The 18,832-nt window shown below is 48.8% G+C and overlaps 1 non-coding gene and 2 pseudogenes across 1 annotated transcript; all 3 read left to right on the top strand.

Moving 5' to 3' along the window:
• The first annotated feature begins 517 nt into the window (after window positions 1-517).
• On the top strand, window positions 518-667 carry LOC140455823 (U1 spliceosomal RNA; annotated as a pseudogene).
• A 4,058-nt stretch (window positions 668-4,725) lies between these two features.
• Window positions 4,726-4,875, top strand: LOC140455822 (U1 spliceosomal RNA; annotated as a pseudogene).
• A 4,039-nt stretch (window positions 4,876-8,914) lies between these two features.
• Window positions 8,915-9,078, top strand: LOC140455834 (U1 spliceosomal RNA). The gene has a single exon (XR_011953065.1). It is a non-coding gene; the product is annotated as a U1 spliceosomal RNA (small nuclear RNA).
• The last annotated feature ends 9,754 nt before the right edge of the window (window positions 9,079-18,832 follow it).

Genomic DNA, 18,832 nt, shown 5'->3' with positions numbered 1-18,832 from the left:
GAGGAATGCAGTGGTGCTTGTCGAGGTTCGTCCCGAGCAGCGCCGTGACGCGGGACTCCGTGCTCTACGGCCTGTTCCCCGGGACTCACACCGAGACGAACATTAACTGCGCCTGGAGGATCATCAACTCGGTGAAGGACGCTCTCTGGGCGGTCCGAAACCTGTTGATCTTCCAGCTGAAGGAGTTGACCCCGACCGAGTGTTGCAGACTGGCACATTCCAAGGTCCAAGACTACGTGTTGAGGGACGCGCTGAAGCTTGGGGCAGCTGCCGCCAAGGCGCGGTGGGGAAAGACCACCGTGTAAGATCGGCCTGCCGAAAGAAGAACAGGGGGCCCATACAGACGTTTTTTTTTGGGCTCTGCTGATGCCTCAGCCAAATATATGTATATATACAAGATTGAAAAAATGCACAGGATTGTAAAGGACAAGAATAAAGTCGAATCTGTGTTTGTAAATATTGACATATGTATGGCATGATCCAATGTACAGACCATCAAATCATTTATGAATAAAGTATATTTTTGAAATAAAAAAAAAAAAGGTTCTCCCAGGACGAGGCTATCCCATTGCACTTCGGGTGTGCTGACGCCTGCGATGTCCCCAAATGCGGGATACTCGACTGCAAAATTTGTGGTAGTGGGGGACTGCGTTCGCGCTCTCCCCTGAATTACAAGCAAAAGTCAGATGATCCTATAGATGTCGCTCATTTGTGCTTCGTGCGGCTTCTAATATATCCCTGTATCTATGTTCACTTCAGTTTCACTCAAATTCACACGTAATGCCGCCCCTCTTATTTCATCCTGCAATAAACCGCTATCTTCAATGCTTTTCACAACAGGACCGCTCTGCCCTCATCAATCCTCTTTGGTACTTCTTCAAAAAACTCAATCAACTTTGGGAGATATGATTTCCCACACACAAAGCCATGTTGACTATCCCGAATCAGTCCTTGCCTCTCTCAGCATGTAGTCCTGGACCTTGGAATGTGCCTCCAACACGTGGGAAAGGTCGACTCCTTGTTCTGGAAGACCAACAATTTTTTGGAAGACCAGAGAGCAACTTTCACCATTTGCCACGCACAAAGCCACACTGACTGTTCCAAATGGGTCCTCGCCTCCCCAAATGCCTCGAGATCCTAACTCTCAGAATCCTCTCTCACAACTTAGCAACCACAGCCGTTAGGCTCACCAATCTATTGTCTCCATTTTGTGATTATGTGTGAAAGAACAGAAACCAACATAGTCATTCTAAAACATGAGAGACTTAACAAACAATCGAGGTCTTTTTCGGTATATAATTTCAGTTACATCACACTGTAAACTTTTGCTCTCAATTCTGTGTCTTACAATCTTATTCTCCCCAACCACGTGATGAAGGAGCAGTGCTCTGAAAGCTAGTGCTTCCAAATGAACCTGTTGTGGTGTGATTTGTAGCTGACTAGGCCTTCTGTGGCAGTGAATTCAATGAATTTGCCACACTCTGAATGTAGGGAGTGTTGCTGAACATAAAGACCTTGGAGTGTCGGTTCACGCTTCCTTGAAAGTCGACTCACAGATCAATTACAGAAGGTATTTTGTAAACCGGACGCTACGTCCAGGGCCCTGATGGAAACGGTCAAAGACGCCAAGCTGCACGACGTCTTCAGCGCCCCTGCAGACGGAGCGCAGCGTAGATACACCTGGTCACGGGCAGACGGGTCTATCCGCTCAAGGATAGATTACCTGTTTGTGTCCCGAACGCTCTCGGTCAGATCCACCGACGTCAAGCCGGTGTTCTTCTCTGACCACTGCCTCCTGCTGGCCGACTGTCACCTACAGGACGAACAGCGGGCGGGCAAGGGAACGTGGAAACTGAACACTAAGCTGTTGACCCCGGGAAACATCGAAGAGCTCAAGAGGGATTACGCAGGTTGGAGAACCGTGAAGCCCCTCTTTGAGTCTCCAGCGGACTGGTGGGAAACGGTAAAAGGGAACATCAAGAGGTTCTTTATCCTCAAAGGTGTCCAGGAGGCGAGAGAGAGGCGGGGAAAACTGTCCCAGCTCCAGGAAAGTATGCAGAACCTGCTCCTGCTGCAGACGATGGGGGTGGATGTCACGGAGGACCTCAAGGAGGTGAAGGGCCAGCAAGCCTCGCTCTTTGCCTCGGAGGCCTCCAGGATAATCTTCCGGTCCAGGGTCCGCTCGGTGGAGCAGGACGAGACGTGCTCACGTTTCTTCTTCCAGAAGGTGCACAAAGAGAGCTCCGTGCTCAGCAGCCTGAAGAAAGAAGATGGCTCGGTAACGTCATCTCAGGCTGACGTCATGAGGATCAGCAAATCCTTCTACGCCAGCCTGTATGACTCGAAGCCGACCGACAGCGCGGCCTCCCAGTCGTTCCTGTCCTCTATCACGGAGGTCCTAGATGACGGAACACGAGAGAGGCTGGACCAGCCGCTATCTCTGGATGAACTGACCAAGGCCCTCGAGTCCTTCGAAAAGAATAAAACTCCCGGAAGCGACGGCTTACCGGTCGAGGTTTATTCCGCTCTTTGGGACTCGATCGGCCAGGACCTGCTGGAGGTGTATGTCAGTATGCTTCGGGCAGGTACCATGAGTGAATCCATGAGGAAAGGCATCATCACCCTCGTCTACAAGCGGAAGGGAGAGAGGGAGGAAATTAGAAATTGGAGACCGATCTCACTGTTAAATGCAGACTACAAAATCTTGTCAAAGGTCATCGCCAACCGGGTCAGGTCTGCTCTGGGATCGGTGATCCACCCGGACCAAACCTGTGCTGTACCGGGCAGGAAGATCTCTGAGAGTCTCGCACTCCTCAGGGATACGATCGCCTACGTGCAGGACAGGGGGGTGGACACCTGTCTCATCAGCCTGGACCAGGAGAAAGCCTTTGACAGGATATCGCATACATATATGAGGGATGTCCTCTCCAAAATGGGCTTTGGGGAGGGAATCGGAAATTGGATCAGACTGCTCTACACCAACATTGTCAGTGCAGTCTCAATCAATGGGTGGGAATCAGATAGCTTCCCTGTAAGATCTGGAGTCAGGCAGGGATGCCCCCTCTCACCCGCCTTGTTTGTGTGTTGCATAGAGCCATTTGCCGAATCCATCAGGAAGGATGCGAGCCTGAGAGGGGTGACTATTCCTGGCAGCGGGGGCCTGCAGGTTAAGGCCTCCCTGTACATGGATGACGTCGCTGTTTTCTGCTCGGATCCGCTGTCCGTGCACAGACTCGTGTGCATCTGCGACCAGTTCGAACGGGCCTCGGGGGCCAAGGTAAACCGAGGCAAGAGCGAGGCCATGCTCTTCGGGAACTAGGCCGACCAATCCTCTATCCCCTTCACCGTCAGGACTGACCACCTGAAGGTGCTGGGTATTTGGTTCGGGGGGGCTGGGGCGTGCGCCAAGACCTGGGAGGAGCGGATCAGGAAGATGAGACAGAAACTAGGCAGATGGGGGCAACGGTCGCTCTCCATCGCGGGAAAAAACCTGGTCATCAGGTGTGAGGTCCTCTCAGTATTGCTATATGTGGCACAGGTCTGGCCTATCCCCAGGACCTGTGCCGCCGCAGTCACCCGGGCCATCTTCCAATTCATTTGGAGATCAAAGATGGACCGGGTCCGAAGAGACTCAATGTACAAAGACCGGTGCAATGGGGGAAAAAACACGCCCAATGCCACCCTCACCCTGATGGCCACCTTTGTGTGTGGCTGCATCAAGCTGTGCGTGGATCCCCGGTACGCAAACACCAAGTGTCACTACGTACTGAGGTTCTACCTGTCCCCGGTGTTGCGAAGGATGGTCCTGGCCTCGCTGCCGCGGAACGCTCCGAGTAGTTGGACCGTTCCGTATCACCTGTCCTTCGTGGAGAAATTTATGAGGAAAAACACCTTTGACCACAAGTCCATCGGGAAGTGGTCAGCACGTAGCGTCCTTGAGACCCTTCGGGAAAAGGAGAGGGCGGATCCTGTCGAGCGGTTCCCTGAACAGACTGTCAAAGCCATTTGGCAGAATGCCTCATCGCCAGAACTTTCCAACAAGCACCAAGACGTGGCTTGGCTGGTGGTGAGAAGGGCTCTGCCTGTGAGATCCTTTATACACGCCCGGACTCTCTGCCGCACCGCAAGCTGCCCTCGAAGTGGCTGCGGGGGGGACGAGACTGTCACACACCTCCTTCTGGAATGTGCCTATGCAGAGGAAGTCTGGAGAGGAATGCAGTGGTGCTTGTCGAGGTTCGTCCCGAGCAGCGCCGTGACGCGGGACTCCGTGCTCTACGGCCTGTTCCCCGGGACTCACACCGAGACGAACATTAACTGCGCCTGGAGGATCATCAACTCGGTGAAGGACGCTCTCTGGGCGGTCCGAAACCTGTTGATCTTCCAGCTGAAGGAGTTGACCCCGACCGAGTGTTGCAGACTGGCACATTCCAAGGTCCAAGACTACGTGTTGAGGGACGCGCTGAAGCTTGGGGCAGCTGCCGCCAAGGCGCGGTGGGGAAAGACCACCGTGTAAGATCGGCCTGCCGAAAGAAGAACAGGGGGCCCATACAGACGTTTTTTTTTGGGCTCTGCTGATGCCTCAGCCAAATATATGTATATATACAAGATTGAAAAAATGCACAGGATTGTAAAGGACAAGAATAAAGTCGAATCTGTGTTTGTAAATATTGACATATGTATGGCATGATCCAATGTACAGACCATCAAATCATTTATGAATAAAGTATATTTTTGAAATAAAAAAAAAAAAGGTTCTCCCAGGACGAGGCTATCCCATTGCACTTCGGGTGTGCTGACGCCTGCGATGTCCCCAAATGCGGGATACTCGACTGCAAAATTTGTGGTAGTGGGGGACTGCGTTCGCGCTCTCCCCTGAATTACAAGCAAAAGTCAGATGATCCTATAGATGTCGCTCATTTGTGCTTCGTGCGGCTTCTAATATATCCCTGTATCTATGTTCACTTCAGTTTCACTCAAATTCACACGTAATGCCGCCCCTCTTATTTCATCCTGCAATAAACCGCTATCTTCAATGCTTTTCACAACAGGACCGCTCTGCCCTCATCAATCCTCTTTGGTACTTCTTCAAAAAACTCAATCAACTTTGGGAGATATGATTTCCCACACACAAAGCCATGTTGACTATCCCGAATCAGTCCTTGCCTCTCTCAGCATGTAGTCCTGGACCTTGGAATGTGCCTCCAACACGTGGGAAAGGTCGACTCCTTGTTCTGGAAGACCAACAATTTTTTGGAAGACCAGAGAGCAACTTTCACCATTTGCCACGCACAAAGCCACACTGACTGTTCCAAATGGGTCCTCGCCTCCCCAAATGCCTCGAGATCCTAACTCTCAGAATCCTCTCTCACAACTTAGCAACCACAGCCGTTAGGCTCACCAATCTATTGTCTCCATTTTGTGATTATGTGTGAAAGAACAGAAACCAACATAGTCATTCTAAAACATGAGAGACTTAACAAACAATCGAGGTCTTTTTCGGTATATAATTTCAGTTACATCACACTGTAAACTTTTGCTCTCAATTCTGTGTCTTACAATCTTATTCTCCCCAACCACGTGATGAAGGAGCAGTGCTCTGAAAGCTAGTGCTTCCAAATGAACCTGTTGTGGTGTGATTTGTAGCTGACTAGGCCTTCTGTGGCAGTGAATTCAATGAATTTGCCACACTCTGAATGTAGGGAGTGTTGCTGAACATAAAGACCTTGGAGTGTCGGTTCACGCTTCCTTGAAAGTCGACTCACAGATCAATTACAGAAGGTATTTTGTAAACCGGACGCTACGTCCAGGGCCCTGATGGAAACGGTCAAAGACGCCAAGCTGCACGACGTCTTCAGCGCCCCTGCAGACGGAGCGCAGCGTAGATACACCTGGTCACGGGCAGACGGGTCTATCCGCTCAAGGATAGATTACCTGTTTGTGTCCCGAACGCTCTCGGTCAGATCCACCGACGTCAAGCCGGTGTTCTTCTCTGACCACTGCCTCCTGCTGGCCGACTGTCACCTACAGGACGAACAGCGGGCGGGCAAGGGAACGTGGAAACTGAACACTAAGCTGTTGACCCCGGGAAACATCGAAGAGCTCAAGAGGGATTACGCAGGTTGGAGAACCGTGAAGCCCCTCTTTGAGTCTCCAGCGGACTGGTGGGAAACGGTAAAAGGGAACATCAAGAGGTTCTTTATCCTCAAAGGTGTCCAGGAGGCGAGAGAGAGGCGGGGAAAACTGTCCCAGCTCCAGGAAAGTATGCAGAACCTGCTCCTGCTGCAGACGATGGGGGTGGATGTCACGGAGGACCTCAAGGAGGTGAAGGGCCAGCAAGCCTCGCTCTTTGCCTCGGAGGCCTCCAGGATAATCTTCCGGTCCAGGGTCCGCTCGGTGGAGCAGGACGAGACGTGCTCACGTTTCTTCTTCCAGAAGGTGCACAAAGAGAGCTCCGTGCTCAGCAGCCTGAAGAAAGAAGATGGCTCGGTAACGTCATCTCAGGCTGACGTCATGAGGATCAGCAAATCCTTCTACGCCAGCCTGTATGACTCGAAGCCGACCGACAGCGCGGCCTCCCAGTCGTTCCTGTCCTCTATCACGGAGGTCCTAGATGACGGAACACGAGAGAGGCTGGACCAGCCGCTATCTCTGGATGAACTGACCAAGGCCCTCGAGTCCTTCGAAAAGAATAAAACTCCCGGAAGCGACGGCTTACCGGTCGAGGTTTATTCCGCTCTTTGGGACTCGATCGGCCAGGACCTGCTGGAGGTGTATGTCAGTATGCTTCGGGCAGGTACCATGAGTGAATCCATGAGGAAAGGCATCATCACCCTCGTCTACAAGCGGAAGGGAGAGAGGGAGGAAATTAGAAATTGGAGACCGATCTCACTGTTAAATGCAGACTACAAAATCTTGTCAAAGGTCATCGCCAACCGGGTCAGGTCTGCTCTGGGATCGGTGATCCACCCGGACCAAACCTGTGCTGTACCGGGCAGGAAGATCTCTGAGAGTCTCGCACTCCTCAGGGATACGATCGCCTACGTGCAGGACAGGGGGGTGGACACCTGTCTCATCAGCCTGGACCAGGAGAAAGCCTTTGACAGGATATCGCATACATATATGAGGGATGTCCTCTCCAAAATGGGCTTTGGGGAGGGAATCGGAAATTGGATCAGACTGCTCTACACCAACATTGTCAGTGCAGTCTCAATCAATGGGTGGGAATCAGATAGCTTCCCTGTAAGATCTGGAGTCAGGCAGGGATGCCCCCTCTCACCCGCCTTGTTTGTGTGTTGCATAGAGCCATTTGCCGAATCCATCAGGAAGGATGCGAGCCTGAGAGGGGTGACTATTCCTGGCAGCGGGGGCCTGCAGGTTAAGGCCTCCCTGTACATGGATGACGTCGCTGTTTTCTGCTCGGATCCGCTGTCCGTGCACAGACTCGTGTGCATCTGCGACCAGTTCGAACGGGCCTCGGGGGCCAAGGTAAACCGAGGCAAGAGCGAGGCCATGCTCTTCGGGAACTGGGCCGACCAATCCTCTATCCCCTTCACCGTCAGGACTGACCACCTGAAGGTGCTGGGTATTTGGTTCGGGGGGGCTGGGGCGTGCGCCAAGACCTGGGAGGAGCGGATCAGGAAGATGAGACAGAAACTAGGCAGATGGGGGCAACGGTCGCTCTCCATCGCGGGAAAAAACCTGGTCATCAGGTGTGAGGTCCTCTCAGTATTGCTATATGTGGCACAGGTCTGGCCTATCCCCAGGACCTGTGCCGCCGCAGTCACCCGGGCCATCTTCCAATTCATTTGGAGATCAAAGATGGACTGGGTCCGAAGAGACTCAATGTACAAAGACCGGTGCAATGGGGGAAAAAACACGCCCAATGCCACCCTCACCCTGATGGCCACCTTTGTGTGTGGCTGCATCAAGCTGTGCGTGGATCCCCGGTACGCAAACACCAAGTGTCACTACGTACTGAGGTTCTACCTGTCCCCGGTGTTGCGAAGGATGGTCCTGGCCTCGCTGCCGCGGAACGCTCCGAGTAGTTGGACCGTTCCGTATCACCTGTCCTTCGTGGAGAAATTTATGAGGAAAAACACCTTTGACCACAAGTCCATCGGGAAGTGGTCAGCACGTAGCGTCCTTGAGACCCTTCGGGAAAAGGAGAGGGCGGATCCTGTCGAGCGGTTCCCTGAACAGACTGTCAAAGCCATTTGGCAGAATGCCTCATCGCCAGAACTTTCCAACAAGCACCAAGACGTGGCTTGGCTGGTGGTGAGAAGGGCTCTGCCTGTGAGATCCTTTATACACGCCCGGACTCTCTGCCGCACCGCAAGCTGCCCTCGAAGTGGCTGCGGGGGGGACGAGACTGTCACACACCTCCTTCTGGAATGTGCCTATGCAGAGGAAGTCTGGAGAGGAATGCAGTGGTGCTTGTCGAGGTTCGTCCCGAGCAGCGCCGTGACGCGGGACTCCGTGCTCTACGGCCTGTTCCCCGGGACTCACACCGAGACGAACATTAACTGCGCCTGGAGGATCATCAACTCGGTGAAGGACGCTCTCTGGGCGGTCCGAAACCTGTTGATCTTCCAGCTGAAGGAGTTGACCCCGACCGAGTGTTGCAGACTGGCACATTCCAAGGTCCAAGACTACGTGTTGAGGGACGCGCTGAAGCTTGGGGCAGCTGCCGCCAAGGCGCGGTGGGGAAAGACCACTGTGTAAGATCGGCCTGCCGAAAGAAGAACAGGGGGCCCATACAGACGTTTTTTTGGGCTCTGCTGATGCCTCAGCCAAATATATGTATATATACAAGATTGAAAAAATGCACAGGATTGTAAAGGACAAGAATAAAGTCGAATCTGTGTTTGTAAATATGGACATATGTATGGCATGATCCAATGTACAGACCATCAAATCATTTATGAATAAAGTATATTTTTGAAATAAAAAAAAAGGTTCTCCCAGGACGAGGCTATCCTATTGCACTTCGGGTGTGCTGACGCCTGCGATGTCCCCAAATGCGGGATACTCGACTGCAAAATTTGTGGTAGTGGGGGACTGCGTTCGCGCTCTCCCCTGATTTACAAACAAAAATCAGATGATCCAATAGATGTCGCTGACTTGTGCTTTTTGCGGCTTTTTTTTATTCTGCATCTGTGTTCACTTCAGTTTCACTCAAATCCACACGTAATGCCGCGCGTCTTATTTCATCCTGCAATAAACCGCTATCTTCAAGGCTTTTCACAACACGACCAAGCCATTCAAATATCCCCCCCACCCACCCCGCATTTGCTCCAATTCCCTCTATTTACCGCCTTCCTATTCCAGTATTGCTCAAAATGCCTCTTTCAACAATTTATTCGACAGATTATATTCAGCTCTGTCCACTGATTCTTCACCACCTGCTCCAGGTAAAAGGAGACGGTGGATGCCGTCATCTAATCATACAACTTTACAGGATGGAGGCAGGCTGTTCGGCCCCAATTGGCCATGCCGCACACTCTAATACCAGATCTACAGCATGGAAACAGACCCTTCGGTCCAACTTGTCCATGCCAACCTGATACCCCAACCCAATCTATTCCTGCTTGACAGCACCCGGCCCATATCCCTCAATCCTTCCTATTCATATACACATCTAAATGCCTTTTAAGTCTTGCAATTGTACCAGCCTCCACCACTTCCTCTGGCAGCTCATTCCATACACGTACCATCCTCTAAGTCAAATCTTTGCCCCTTAGGTCGCTTTTATATCTTTGACCCTCTCACCCTAAACCTATGCCCTCTAGTTCTGGACCACCGGACCCCAGGGAAAAGACTTGGTGTATTCATACTATCCATTCCCCTCATGATTATATAAACCTCTAGAAAGTCACCCCTCAGCCTCCGACGGTCCAGGGAAAACAGCCCCAGCCTGTTCAGCCTCTCCCTATAGCTCAAATCTTCCAACACTGGCAACATCCTTGTAAATCTTTTCTAAACCCTTCCAGGTTTCACAACATCTTTCCGATAGGAAGGAGACCAGAATTGCATGCAATATTCCAACAGTGGCCTAACCAATGTCCTGTACAGCCACAGCATGACCTCCCAACTCCTGTACTCAATACTCTGACCAATAAAGGAAAGCATACCAAACGCCTTCTTCACTATTCTATCTACCTGTGACTCCTCTTTCAAGGAGCTATGAACCTGCACTCCAAGGTCTCTTTGTTCACCAACACTCTCGAGGACCTTACCATCAAGTGTATGCGTCCTGCTAAGATTTGCTTTCAAAATGCAGCACCTCGCATTTATCTGAGTTAAACTCCATCTGCCACTTCTGCCCATTGGCCCATCTGATCAAGATCCCGCTGTAATCTGAGGTAACCTTCTTCGCTGTCCACTACACCTCCAATTTTGCTGTCATGAGCAAACTTACTAATTATATCTCTCATGCTCACATCCAAATCATTCATGTAAATGACAAAAAGTGGAGAACCCAGCACTAATCCTTGTGGCAATCCACTGGTCACAGGCCTCCAGTCTGACAAACAACCTCCCCCATTTTCACTTTGGCAGAGAGACCTCCGACAGTGGTCTTTCCCCACTGTGTCTTGGCAGCAGTTGCCCCAAGCTTTAGTGTGTTCTTCAGTGCATAGTCCAGGATCTTGTGATGTGCCAGTCTGCAACGCCTGGTCAGGGTCAACTCCTTGCTCTGGAAGACCAACAAGTTTCGGGCAGACCAAAGAACGTCTGTCATTGAGTGGACGGTCCTCCAGGTGCAGTCTCGGTGTGTGTCCCGGAGAGCACAGAGTCACGGAGCTGCTCGGGACAAACCTCGACCTAAACCATTACATCTCCCTCCAGATCTTATTTGCAAAGGCACACACCAGCAGGAGCTGGGTGACAGTCTCTTCACCAATGCAGCCACTTCAAAGGCAGTGTGCGGTGGCACATAGAAACCGGGCTCACATGAAGGATCGAACGGGCAGTGCCCTTCTCACCACCAGCCAAGCGACATCATGGTGCTTGGAGCAAAGTTCCGGCCAAGAGACATTCTGCCAAATTCCTTTGACAGTCTGCTCAGGGGACCACATGTCAGTGTTTGTGAGAGCTGCTCAGGAGAGTCAAATTAATCTGTGTGTGAGGGGTGGGGGGTGATCCAAAGCATTCAGAAGACAAAAGAGAAGCTTGAGGATGGTATTGATGTAATGAAACCAAGTTAAACAGTAATGGCAGTTTTGGTAATTCTCGTACTAATCAGGGCAGGCAAGAGCACGGCAGGAAGCAAGGGAAGCCTTCAGTGAAATTGCATTGATTTCAAAGCAAGGGGCCTGACAGGTAAGGCAAAAGAACTCACAGCATAGATTGGAGACAATAGATTGGTGAGCCTAACGGCTGTGGTTGCTAAGTTGTGAGAGGGGATTCTGAGAGTTAGGATCTCGAGGCATTTGGAGAGGCGAGGACCCATTTGGAACAGTCAGTGTGGCTTTGTGCGTGGCAAATGGTGAAAGTTGCTCTCTGGTCTTCCAAAAAATTGTTGGTCTTCCAGAACAAGGAGTCGACCTTTCCCACGTGTTGGAGGCACATTCCAAGATCCAGCACTACATGCTGAGGGACGCACTAAAGCCTGAATGCAGCTGCCAGCAAAACCTAGTTGGGGAAGACCATTGTCAAAGGTCTCCCTGCTCAAGGTAAACAGGGGGCCATTCTGTTATTGGACATTCCTGGTGCATCAAATACAGTCATAGGGTCACAGAGATGTACTGTATGGAAACAAACCCTTCGGTCCAACTTGTCCATGCCGATCAGATATCGGAAACCAATCTAGTCCCACCTGCCAGCACCCGGCCCGCATCCCTCCAAACCCTTCCTATTCATATACCCATCCAGATGCCTTGGAAGTTGCCTGTACAAATAAGAGATTCCTTTGGTGTGTTTGTTGGAGAGCATCACACTCCAATGTTTACTTGATTTCTTCATGTGCTATTTCACAGAACTGAACTGTGTCTGTGACTATTGGAGATGCCGGTGTTGCACTGGGGTGTACAAATAGAGGGTGGGGAGTGGAACAGGCTGCCTGAGGGAGTGGTGGAGTGGAGCATAATTTTGTCATTTAAGAAACATTTGGACAAGTCGATGGATGGGACAGATATGGAGGAGTGTGGACCAAATACAGGCAAATGGGACTAATTTAATTGTGAACACAAATACATTAAGGACAAAAGGATAACTAGGGAGAGAGTAGGGGGCCCTCAAAGATCAGCAAGGCAGCCTTTGTGTGGAGCTGCAGAAAATAGGAGAGATACTAAATGAGTATTTTGCATCAGTATTTACTGTGGAAAAGGACATGGAAGATATAAAAAGTCGCGAAATAGATGGTGACACCTTGCAAAATGTCCATATTACAGAGGAGGAAGTGCTGGATGTCTTGAAATGAATAAAGGTGGATAAAACCCCAGGACCTGATAAGGTGTACCCTAGAACTCTGCAAGAAGCTAGGGAAGTGATTGCTGGGCCTCTTGCTGAGATATTTGTATCATCGATAGTCACAGGTGAGGTGCTGGAAGACTGGAGCTCTGAAAAAAACACATTTTTCAGAGGAAGTGGTGGAGGCTGGTACAATTACAGCATTGAAAAGGCATCTGGATGGTATATGAATAGGAAGGGTTTGGAGGGATATGGGCCAAGTGCTGGCAAATGGGCCTAGATTAGGTTAGGATATCTGGTCGGCATGGATGAGTTGGACTGAAGGGTCTGTTTCCATGCTGTATATCTCTATCACTCTATGTCCAGAGCTTTATAGATCCTCAGAAGTACATCTCAGCTTTTATATTCAAGTCCTAGTTGATTAATGAGGGAAGGGACAGAGGTGTCATATACATGGACTTTGGTAAGGCATTTGATAGGGTTCCCTATGGTAAGCTGATGGAGAAGGTGAAGTCGCACGGGGTCCAGGCTGTTCTAGCTAGATGGACAGAGAACAGGTTGGGCAACAGCAGACAGAGAGTATTAGTGGTGGGGAACTTCTCAAAATGGAGACCTGTGTCCAATGGTGTTCCACAGGGATCCATGCTGGGATCACTGTTGCTTGTGATGTACATAAATGATTTGCAGGAACATGTGGGTTGCTTCATGAGCAAGTTTGCAGATGAAACTAAGACTGGTGGAGTAGCAGAGAGTGAAGGGGTCTGTCAGAGAATACCGCAGAATACAGACAGTTTGGTGAATTCCTGCAGTTTGGGGATCACAAGTGGAGGTGATGGTGGGGTTGAGTAAATCAGTCACTGCAGAAATGTTGTGGTGAATGGGGGGGGGGTCAAAGGCCTGGATAACGTTTTTTGTTTTGAGTGTGTGGTTATCAGTGAATTGGGAAATAGTTCTTTTTCCCAAGGAGGAATACAGAAGGCCGCAGACCTGGAATGTGAATGTGGGATGTAGATTAGGGTTAGTGATCAGAGCTGGCCTTCTTTGTGATGGAAGGATGAGGATGAGAGGACTAAGGCCAGGTGAGACAGCAAGACCAAGGAGGTGGCAAGGAATCATGGTTGGAGAAATAACTGAAACTGACAGTCAGGACAACCAAGGAAACTTCTAGAAAGATGATTATTCCTCACATATAATCGATACTTTGCAATATTAATTACTGACACACAAAAAAGCAAACATCAATCTGTCTTTTCATTCCTCGAATTGATATAATTAGGAGATCACAATAGGTCAGGCAGCATCTATGGAGAGACAGCGAGCAAATGTTTCAAGTCTAGACGACTCTTCATCAAATTGTGTTTGAAAAGAAAGGGCCGGCCCACAAAAAAGCATCAAATTTGGCAGTAATTACCTCGAGGGAAAAGGTCAAGTTACAATCACCACACCCCCCCCAAATTTTGGACAGGCCCAGTGTCCCAATGGATAAGTCACTGTCCTCCCAAAACCAGGGATTGTGGGTTCAAGTCCCAGCTGGGGTGGAGCAAAGTTTGCTCAAGATACAAACCTCAAAGCCCTTTCTCTCGACATTGTTTGATCTGAATGTGGCAATCTAGGCAGTTCCCACTCAGTCCCTTCTCACTCTGTCACTTGCTTTCCAGTGACACAACCAATGTAATACTTCTCTCAAGCTGAGCACCATTGCCATCTCACACCAGTTCCCAGACAAATCCTGTCCCTTTAGATGCTGTCTTCAGTTTAGCCAAATCCCCACAATCACTACTTTGAAATGCCAATTGATGAAGTGTAAAATTCTATTGAGAGATTTATGTCAGAACGGATTTTTTTATTTCAAAAATATACTTTATTCATAAAATAATTTGATGGTCTGTACAGTTGGTCATGCCATACATACGTAAACATTTGCATACACAGATCAGAATTTTAAAAGACCCAGTACAACCCATGGACAAAACCAACATCTTCTACAAAATTCCACGCAAGGACTGCCACAAACACCACGTAGGACAAACAGGAAGAAAGTTAGCCACCAGGATACATGAACACCAGCTAGCCACAAAAAGACACGACCCTCTCTCCCTCGTAGCCCTACACACGGATGAAAAAAACCACCATTTTGACTGAGACAACACATCTATCCTGGGACAGGCTAAGCAAAGACATGCCAGAGAATTCCTCGAGGCCTGGCACTCTAACCACAACGCCATAAACAAGCACATAGATCAAGATGCCATCTATCAACCCCTCAGAAAACAAACAGGAAATGACATCACCACAAACCCCAGGAACCCCATCCAGGAGAAAGATATAAATAGAAAGCAGGAGACAACAGCTTCTAATCACTTCGAGGTCGCCACTGATGATGTTACCGAGCCAGGGAATGAAACGTCTGGATATCAAACCTATCAGGAGGAGAAAGTGAGGACTGCAGATGCTGGAGATCAGAGCTGAAAATGTGTTGCTGGAAAAGCGCAGCAGGTCAGGCAGCATCCAAGGAACAGGAGAATTGATGTTTCGGGCATCAGCCCTTCTTCATCAAACCTATAGCTCAGCGAGCAAAACTACACCTTAAACCTCAAACTACAAACCTTCACAAACCTTGCAAACACCTGTTAGACTATAACCTGGGGTTGTGTGGTTTTTAACTTTCTACACCCCAGTCTAACACTGGCATCTCCCAATCCAGCCTTTCTCTGGTCTGACTGGCTGGGGCAGGACTGGCCGCCAGGTTCGAATTGGGCTATATTTAAAATGTCAGGTTCGCTTACCCTGTTCAGAGAAAAAGGAGCTGTCGACTAATATCGACAAACTGTCAGAGAAATGTCCCAATAAAGCAGAAAGCACACAACCAGATCGGGTGAAATCGACAAGATCTTTATTCCAAGCGATTAAGATTAAAGGTGCCAGGTACAAGTAAATATTTCTCAACATTGTTTGGATGAGAGCTTAAACTGAGAGCACCGTCTTCTCTGGCTGCACATTACACGTTTTCAACACCCTTTTTTGCTTTGAAAAACAGTCGCCTGTGATTCAAATGTAAATATCGTTTACACATGTCTTTGATTTACGGGACTTACTTACTTACACTAATAACGGAACGTGTTTTACCAATGAGATGTACTAATGATCGTTGAAATATAAGATAGATATCTGATTAGATTAGATTCCCTAGAGTGTGGAAACAGGCCCTTCGGCCCCAACAAGGCCACACTGACCCTGTGGGAGAAATTAGCCCAATAAGGCAGATAGTACACAAATCAGATCGGGTGAAATTGACAAGCTGTTTATTACAAGCGATATGGTTGGAAGAGAAACTGACTAGTCTGATACAGAACTGATAGTCTGTACAGGGAGATCAGGGGTTCTCTTCCTTGAGCTGAGGATGAAGTCAGGTTTTATAGGAGTCTGATACAAAAAGATGAATGAAAATGGGGAAAGATACAATGTATCTGGATATGGAGTAATCTAGTTACAAAACAGTTATCGGATGAATGTCCTGAATCACGATACAATGCAACATCCTGACAGTATCAATGGGATCAGGAAATTCCAGCTCTTTGCAGGTTGGTGAGAATATCTCTTCTGTAAAAGTAAGGAGCTTCCATTGTTCCTGTCCTGGGAACAATGTCCTTGGTGCTGTCTCTCCATCTGACCTGTTCTTTGTGTGGCTTTGGTATTGCTGTGTTATGAGACTGCCCTCGGGGTTGTGGGAGGTTCGCAATCTGCTTTGAGAGTGCAAGATTTCTTTTAATTTGAAAATTTATACTTTATTCATAGAAATGTCTTTACATGTAAGTGTTTTCTCACAAATGCAGGGTACAGTAGCATATCAAAGAAGCAATTACACATTGGAGTTTTACCCTAATCATCAAATAAATGGCATCTCTTAGATTAGATTATTTACAGTGTGGAAACAGGCCCTTCGGCCCAACAAGTCCACACCGACCCTCTGAAGAGCCACCCACCCAGACCCATTCCCCTACATTTACCCCTTCACCTAACACTGTGGGTAATCTAGCATGGTCAATTCACCGAGCCTGCACATCTTTGGACTGTGGGAGGAAACCGGAGCACCCGGAGGAAACCCACGCAGTCACGGGGAGAATGTGCAAACTCCACACACACCGTCACCCGAGGCGGGTACTGAACCGGGGTCGCTGGCGCTGTGAGGCAGCAGTGCTAACTACTGTGCCACCGTGCCACTGACAAGATTGCATTTACAGAATATGATAAAGAGGTCTATATTACCCTGTTCATAGTGGGTCAAACTGAAGTTCAGGTTGTTCTTCCTGCTCCCAAAGAAGAATTGAAGCATGGACTATTTCTAAATGGGGAGAACATTTGGAAATCTGAAGTGCAAAGAGACTTGCAAAGTCCACCATTCTCTCAAGGTAAAACTTGTAGGTTGAGTCAGTAGTTGGGAAGGCAAATGCAATGTTGGCATTTACTTTGAGACGAACAAATAACAAAGAAATTTACACAAACAGGCCCTTCAGCCCTCTAAGCCTCTGCCGATTCAGCTTCTCTGTCTAAACCTGCCACCTATTTTCAAAAGCTCTGTGTCGTTTTGTTCCCTCCCCATTCATGTATCTACCTGGATACATCGTCAATGACCTTGTTTTTCCAGCCCCTACCACCTCCACTAACAATGTGTTGCAGGCACCCACAACCTTCTGCCTGATGAACTTTCCACACATAACTCCCCTAAACTTTGCCCCTCTCACTGTGAACATGTGACCCCTAGTGATTGAATCCTCCAGTCTGGGGAAAAGCTTCTTGCTGTCCATCCTGTGTCTACTTCTCATGATTTTTGAGGCCTCAATCAGGGCCCTCCTCAACCTCCGTCATTTACAATGAAGATAATCCTAATCTACTTAACCTCTCTTCATAGTTAGCTATGGTCCATATTGTTTCGGCAATGTTGGGACCAGAACTGCACGTAGTATTCCTAATGTGGCCGAACCAAAGTCTGAAACAACTGTAACATGATCTGCCAACTCTTGCACTCAATACCCGTCTGATGAAGGAAAGGATGCCGTATGCCTTTTTGACCACTCTACTGATCTACGTTGCCACCTTCAGGGAACAATGGACCTGAACACCAAGATCTCTCTGTACGTCAATTTTCCCCAGGACTTTTCCATTTATTCTATAGTTCACTCTGGAATTTGATCTTCCAAGATCCATCACCTCGCATTTGTCCGGAGTGAACACCATCTGCCATTTCTCTGCCCAATTCACCAATCTGTCTGTATTCTGCGGTATTCTCTGACAGACCCCTTCACTCTCTGCTACGCCACCAGTCTTAGTTTCATCTGCAAACTTGCTCATGAAGCAACCCACATGTTCCTGCAAATCATTTATGTACATCACAAGCAACAGTGATCCCAGCATGGATCCCTGTGGAACACCATAGGACACAGGTCTCCATTTTGAGAAGCTCCCCTCCACTAATACTCTCTGTCTGCTGTTGCCCAACCTGTTCTCTGTCCATCTAGCTAGAACAGCCTGGACCCCGTGCGACTTCACCTTCTCCATCAGCTTACCATAGGGAACCCTATCAAATGCCTTACCAAAGTCCATGTATATGACACCTCTGTCCCTTCCCTCATTAATCAACTAGGACTTGAATATAAAAGCAGAGATGTACTTCTGAGGATCTATAAAGCTCTGGACATAGAGTGATAGAGATATACAGCATGGAAACAGACCCTTCAGTCCAACTCATCCATGCCGACCAGATATCCTAACCTAATCTAGGCCCATTTGCCAGCACTTGGCCCATATCCCTCCAAACCCTTCCTATTCATATACCATCCAGATGCCTTTTCAATGCTGTAATTGTACCAGCCTCCACCACTTCCTCTGAAAAATGTGTTGCTGGAAAAGCGCAGCAGGTCAGGCAACATCCAAGAAGAAGGAGAATCGATGTTTCGGGCATAAGCTCTTCTCCACCACTTCCTCTGGCAGCTCATTCCATACACGTACCACACTGTGTGTGAAAACGTTGTCCCTTAGTTCCCTTTGAGATCTTTCAATTCTCACCCTGAACGTATGCCCTCTAGTTCTGGACTCACCCACCCGAGGGAAAAAGATCTTGTCTTTTTATCCTATCCATTCCCCTCATGATTTTATAAACCTCTATAAGGTCACCCCTCAGCCTCCGACACTCCAGGGAAAACAGTCCCAGCCTATTCAGTCTCTCCCAAAAGCTCAAATCCTCCAAACCTGACAACATCCTTGTAAATGTATTCTGAACCATTTCAAGGTTCACAACATCCTTTCGATAGTAAGGAGACCAGAATTGGACACAATACTCCAAACTCTGCCTCACCAATGTCCTGTACAGTCGCAACATAAAATCCCAACTCTGATACTGTACCCTCCAACCAATGAAGGGAAGCAC

Source organism: Chiloscyllium punctatum, chromosome 30, assembly GCF_047496795.1.
Source record: "Chiloscyllium punctatum isolate Juve2018m chromosome 30, sChiPun1.3, whole genome shotgun sequence".
NCBI lineage: Eukaryota > Metazoa > Chordata > Chondrichthyes > Orectolobiformes > Hemiscylliidae > Chiloscyllium > Chiloscyllium punctatum.
This window is presented reverse-complemented; position numbering and strand designations above follow the sequence as displayed.